At 30.7% G+C, this 7,045-nt stretch overlaps 1 long non-coding RNA gene across 1 annotated transcript; it reads left to right on the top strand.

Annotated features, from left to right (window-relative positions):
* Nucleotides 1-2,549: 2,549 nt before the first annotated feature.
* Nucleotides 2,550-5,910, top strand: LOC145006324 (uncharacterized). The gene is made up of 2 exons (XR_013662862.1): nucleotides 2,550-2,714; nucleotides 5,064-5,910. It is a non-coding gene; the product is annotated as an uncharacterized LOC145006324 (long non-coding RNA).
* The last annotated feature ends 1,135 nt before the right edge of the window (nucleotides 5,911-7,045 follow it).

Here is a 7,045-nt window from a genome sequence, read left to right as displayed (position 1 = left end):
CTTCCTCCGGTTCAAGTAGTCTTGGAGAAGTCAGCACATATGCTACCTTCATAGTGATCAGCATGAAGTGCATCTTCTTCTTCTAACACCTAAAATCAACACCTTCAAACTTCTCCATTTTTACAAACTTCGTGGTCATCTCACAGATTGATTCATTCAAACTCCAGAAACATAAAATATCAATTCAATTGTTAGAAATTGGGTCACGTTTATAGTGGAGAGCTGGATACCCCTTGGATCATGTAAACACTTTCTAAACTGATATTTTTACCATATGCCCGAGTTACAAGAAACTCGGCTTGGGATAAATCCAAGGGGACACTTACGAATCTAGGCATAGAAAACATAAGTCAAATTGCTAGAAGATTCTGAATTCGTATGAAGAAAACGAGATCTAAAAGGTCATTCATTTCTCCTCAAGAGGAGAGACGCTTATATAGAAAACGAGATGTAGGGTTTCGACTTAGGGTTGGCTGTCATGGGTTTCTTTTGAAACTCATCAAGGAAATTCGCAATTAATGAGGAAATCAATGGTTTCTAAATTTGACGATCGTAGTCATTACCATAATCACCCTCAAGAATTCAATTTTTCCACTCCGTACCCACTTGTAAAATCCAAAGAGTTTCTAGGGTGCTGCCCCAAACCCCACGGGGGCGCTACCCCTCGACCCCGCTCGTTGACTTGGCAATGAAACCCTAACCAGGGGTTCTGGCCTTTGGACCGTGCTAGGGGCGTTGCCCTTTTTGAAACCCCAGACCTCCAACTTGTCGTCGAACCGGCTCTAATTCAATCTTATTAATGCGTACACTCAACACATACTCAAACATATATTAGAATACAAATTATGAGACCCTTTAACTCCTATGTAAGTTCCAATTACACAAAATGTCCTGATGATACTAAAATCACCAACATAAGTGAATGATAAAGCGTCGATCTATGAAATTTTAGTATTAAAATGATATTGTAGTTTTTTTTTCTAAAGCGGAAAATGCTAATATTTGTATTTTGCTAGTTTTAGAACATCCATCATTCATATAATTTTTGTAATTTCTAATAATCTTCAATTTGATACTCATTTTTGGAATTTCTAATAACCTTCAATTTGATACTCATCTGTATCCACCAAACACGTGATTGAAATTTGCAATGGAATTAATTCTCATTCGATAAAATCCCTCAAAATCCCCATATATTTTCTAACTTGAGCATACACCATCTATTACTAAAGTTTCAAGATATACACCAAGACTTTTTGTTTCGTCGTTTACATTCCAAAAATTAATAATAATAAAAATAGGTCCATACATACCAATCGTTAGGCATGGTGCCGCCTTCAATGTTCTTTAAATAGAATCACACCATTTCTTTTTAACCTTAATAGTTAATATAATAGTAACTTACAAGAGTCAAACAAGATAGACGACTATATAATTTACGGTTGTTTGGTAATCGCACTGAATGTGGAAGTAAATGGTTCCAACTTCAAAATGGTTAAGAGAAATAATATTGTTTAACTAATCAGAGACAAATTCTAGACTTTTGATTTGTTTGGTAGTCGTTTAAAGTTCATACAAAACCTCTGAATGGTTTCATTCAAAGGGTACCAAACATAACCAAGACAAACAAGTCACTTAGACACCTAACTTGACATATATGAGTATGTTCGACAACGATTCAAACTCATGTGTGTCCAACATGAATAAATTGACAAATAAACAAGTTCAAAAAACCTAGGTTTTTAGTTCGGGTTGTAATAATACAATCTAAAAGAGATATAATATTAACTATCATATAAAAAACCAAACGAAATTAAAATATGAGTAAATGTTATATAATTGTTCGCCAAGAGTTTTCATCTTTAAAAATAATCTATAACTTTCCATGTATTTTAATAAAAAAAAAAAAAAAAACTTGTTTCATTCATCTTTTTAAAGAAACCTTAACGGTATATTAATAAAAATCTTCACAAAGTCTAATTATTAAACAATAAAATATATATTTTTTTGAACGGTAAACAAATCCATCTAATTTACACCTTAATCTATTGGAAATTTTAATGGAATAAATAAGTTTGCTAGTTTTCACTATCCTACATTTATGAGGAAGAAACATTTAATGAATTTATAATGTTTTTATCTTGATAAGCCTTCAAAGATTTTAGTGGATCAAAAAATAGGATAAACCCACACACGTGTGCCTGGCATAGCCTAGCACTAGCCGAGTGATGGTGCGGCAGACGCACTTCACACGATGCATCGGTCGTTGAGGAGCTTTTATTTTTAGCAGGTTCAAGACTGATCAAGTTAAACAAAATCCAGTTCATTCGAAATATTCTAGAAGTCCTAGAAAACAGTTTGCTTAAAACAGCTTGCGTAGAGAGCAAGGTGTCGCCCTATGGTTTCTAGGGGTTGGCCTATGAGGGTTTTTTGCTGCCTTCTAGGGTTTTGAAACCTATAATACAACTTTCTAGGAACCTTATTCTCTGCTCGAAAATTCTCAGCTCTCTCTTTCTCTCTTGACGATTTCTTCATAGTTTTTGAGTATTCGCTTTGCGTTTATCGTTTTCCATTGCTATTGGAAAACCGATAAATCTGCTTTAAAACGTGAGGTTTTACTATGTTTCTTAAACCAATAAAATTGAAGTAAACACATTTAAAGATAGGAGTCAGATCCGTGCAAGTTTCTACAAATTAAGATCAACTACAAACAGGTCGGTTTTACCACATTGTTTCGCATTTAAGCTCTCTCTTTCTCTCTTCACGATTTCTTCCTGATTTCAGAGTATTCGCTTTGCGTTAATAGTTTTCTATTGTTGTTGGAAAATCGATAAATCTACATTAAATCCCGAGGTTTTACTATGTTGCTTATAGCCGATAGAAGTGAAGTAAAAAAAATTAAAGACATGAGTCAGATCCGTGTAAGTTTCTCTAAATCGAGATCAACTACAAACAGGCCGGTTTTACTTAATTGTTTCGTATTTAAATTGTCCAATAATAGGAGAGTCTGTATCTACTCTTTTCTTATAATTAGATATGATCGCAAATGATCAATCTGATTCCTAAACGAAACTTAGTAATAATAATAACATAATATGATTTATTATGTTGCGATATATCAACATTTAATCATACATATTATTCGTTGGTTGTTTGTAAGAACGTTTTGGATATTTAATCAGGAATATTATATATCCATTCGTTTGTTTATCAATTCTAATAACTCTTGATTAGTTCATAATTTAAATATCAAGTCCGAATTTCAACAAATAATATCTAAATCTCAAGTAAGGCTTGAATTTTCAACCTTAGTAAGGAAAGGCATACATGATATCACTATTTTAATTAGTTAAGTAACCAACAATTAAGACCCATTCTAAATTAAGTATAAGTACGCGTTAAATAAATTGTTAATCGCTAGAAATTATATCTCGTCAAAAGATTGAAAACGACTTTCCCATTATAAAGTATGGTGTTGGACTTGATGTATAAAGAAAATCCAACAGAACCATATATTAAAAAATTCGTTTTGTGTTGTTCTTTATATTTCCATCTTAATTTTAAAACATATTTTATAAAATTTCAAATTCTTAGGTTGTCCGAACTCCAAAGAAACCCACCCTTAAAGAATAGACTCGCTTTTGTGGCCTATGAATTTTTTTAGCTTTAACTTTAGAAAAAATCAAATTAAAAAAAAAAAAATATATATATATATATATATATATATATATATATATATATATATATATATATATATATATATATATATATATATATATATATATATATATATATATATTGTTTGATAGAGCTAAAAACTTTTATTTTAGACAAAAGTTTTTTAATCTAAATATCATTTTATGTAGTTTTGTTTTTATCGTTTTAAAGATCTTTTAACTTTTAGTTTTTACGTTTTATATTATTTTATATTTTTTTAAAAAAAAATTGTTATTTATATAGAATATTTCTACAAAAATAAAAACTTCAGTTATCATTTTCAGGATTTAGCTACCATTTAATTTTTTTTTAAAGACACGTAATAAGCTAATCAGTAGCATGAGTTGCAATAAAGAGTCGGTGTTAATATCTTAATAAAAACAAAAAATTACACAAATGGTCCCTATGATTTGGGGTAATTTTCACATTTTGTTCCCAACTTGTTTTTTTAACTCGGAAGGTTTCTACAAGTTGTTTTTGTTGCTCGCTTGTTCCTTGACTTACCTAAAAAGACTATTTTGCCATTGATTTTTTAATTTATTTAAATAAACACATCCCAACTCCACTTCCACATCAACTTACATTATCATACTTACCCCAGCTTATTTAAATTAATTAAAAAAATTAATGGTAAAATAGTCTTTTTAGGTAAGATAAAGACCAAGCGTGCAACAAAAACAAACTGTAGAGACCTTCCGAGTTAAAAAAAATAAGTTAGGAACCAAACATGAAAATTACCCCAAACTATAGGGACCATTCGTGTAATTTACTCTAATAAAAAATGATTCGGTTAGATTGAAAGAGATGGTCAACTTAACATCACAATTAGAAGTAAAACTTAGTTAATTAGTTAGATAGTAATTTCCCTCTTATAAATACGTTGCAACATTGACAAAAGGAAAACACTCCAAGCCACCAAGCACGAGTTCGTTTTCTATGACTCGATCTTGATGCACAATGACCCGGCCTAACGTACAAACACGCATATCAATGTTGTACATAGTGCATTAGTGGGTTGTACAACTTACATAACCTTTGTTGTGGTGGTATGACGACAAAAAAGTGGCTGATTGAAACATATCTTGCTTTAATACTTTCAAGCACACCAATCACTTTTAAAAGGCAGCAAGATTTGTTTCAATGTTTTCAAAGCTTAAGTGGCCAAGGTGGGGGATTCTTTAGTCTTTACCATCACATCACACATCGAAAGGTCACTTATTGATTTTAATATCCCTATAAAAGGGATTTAAATATCCCAACTTTAATAATGTTGTAATGATTTGTATATTATGCATTAACCCTTGTGCGTTATTTTGGATATTGCTATTTAACCAACGTGGTTCTAGAGAGATAATGGTGATGGGCACTTGCATATTCTCTTCACAATCAAGTTGAGGAATGGAATCGCGTTCGGCCGAAAATATATGGTTTGTCAATCAATATGGTAAGGGGGTGTCGTTTGTCTTATGAGGTATAGAAGAAAATTACAAGGAAGTACAATTTAATTTACATTTTCTAATTTACGTATGTAACTTGTCTACTTTTTAACAATAATTAAGTGCAATATATTTATATTTTTTTACCAAAAGTTCAAAAGCTACATAGCTTGATATGCATAATATCAACCTAGTTATGATTATGTTTATAATGCCAACAAGAAATTACCCGTCCCGCTTTGCGGAGGACGCAAACCGGACCGAAATTATGTAACTACAAAACTGTAAGGAGCATGCAAATGTATAAGACTCATGTGGCCAAAGTTTGAAAACAAAAAATTAAGAGACTAAGACTTTGTCCGTATGGAATAAACAAGATGTTTTGAGTGTTTTAAGACTTGAGTTGAATCTCAAAGTTCTTATTGTGTTGAAATAGTTTGACTATTACAAGGAAGTAATGACGCATGAAGCTATTATTATGAAGGCATTAATATCGGTGGTGAGAGGATTGATGCACGTAATGATGCATGAAGTCATTATTATTGAAGACACATGTCCTTTCGTTGTGGAATGATTTGTAATTTATTTTATTTATCGGTAGATTAAATGTCACGTGTCGGTAGATTATTTGTCGTTATTGGTAGATTAAATGTAATACATCGAGTGTGACGTAAACCTTTCGTTGTTGAAAGAATTGTAATTTATTTTATTTGTAATATCTCTTATTTGTCGTTATCGGTAGAGTATATGTTATGTATCGATAGGTTACATGTCATGTATCAATAGGTAATTTACAATTCTTATTAGTTGAAAGATTCGGTATCCGAGCATGTTTATGAAAGATTTGGTATCAGAGCATGTTTATGAAAGATTTGTAATGTCTCTTATTTCTGGACAGTTACAAATCATCGGCAAATATCTAATGCAATTACATTTATCGGCACTCTCATTTACCAACTTCAATGTCAAGAAAAGGTAATTTACAATTCTTATTAGTTGATTAATACATATTTAATGTAATTGGTGGTAAAAAAAATTATTTGAACAATATAATTTGTAATTGATGATAATATTATGATAGAGTTTTTAATTCTTATAATCATAATGTAAACATGAGCCAGAAAAGAACTATCGATTTTTTTTCAGCGAAAAAAAATGATCATACTTATAACCGCATCTTGTTAGTGATAATATTATGGTAGATGCTCATAATATGTGCTCATAATCTTGAAAGGAATAGTAATATGGAAGAACCAATTAATGTTAAATTTGGAAAAAAATGATATTTCAATTTTAAAAGAAGTAAACTTAGATTATTTGATTTGTGATCATCGAGTACCACTTTCGATCTAAAACTATACAAGTCAACAAGGTGATAATATTAGATGATTATATATTGAATTTGGATCATCCCAACTTTAAAAATCCAAGTATACTTCTAGTCCTAGTGTAAAGATTTAATTTTAATATATACAAACCGCTTATTCTAAAATTCTGGCTCCACACCTGTATAACATGAAACTTATAAGCATTGTACAAATATAGTTTGTTTATATATTCTTATTATTGGTAAATAAAAAATAAAAATAACTATGTTGTTACTGTGGGTAAAAATATAATCTTGTTGTTATTAAGGTAAAAATAAAACAAATTGTTGATATTGATATGGAGAATAAAATATATTTCTGTTTTTTGCAATCATAGTTATAGAATAAACATGTACATAAAGGTAGGCCAGAACACGTCCAAAAAGGACTAAATTGGTATGTTCTAAGCCGAAAGTGTGTAACAAGATCTAATGTAACCTTAACCAATTATGGGCCTAAAGTGCTACGTGTCCCAAACCAATGGGTTCAGTTTATCGGTTTTTTAAACTTGGTTTTGGGTTTAAA

The sequence above is a fragment of the Lactuca saligna genome, chromosome 7, assembly GCF_052625555.1.
Source record: "Lactuca saligna cultivar CGN05327 chromosome 7, ASM5262555v1, whole genome shotgun sequence".
In the NCBI taxonomy this organism is placed as follows: domain Eukaryota; kingdom Viridiplantae; phylum Streptophyta; class Magnoliopsida; order Asterales; family Asteraceae; genus Lactuca; species Lactuca saligna.
Note: the sequence above shows the minus strand (reverse complement) of the source record. Positions and strands in the feature narration are given on the sequence as shown.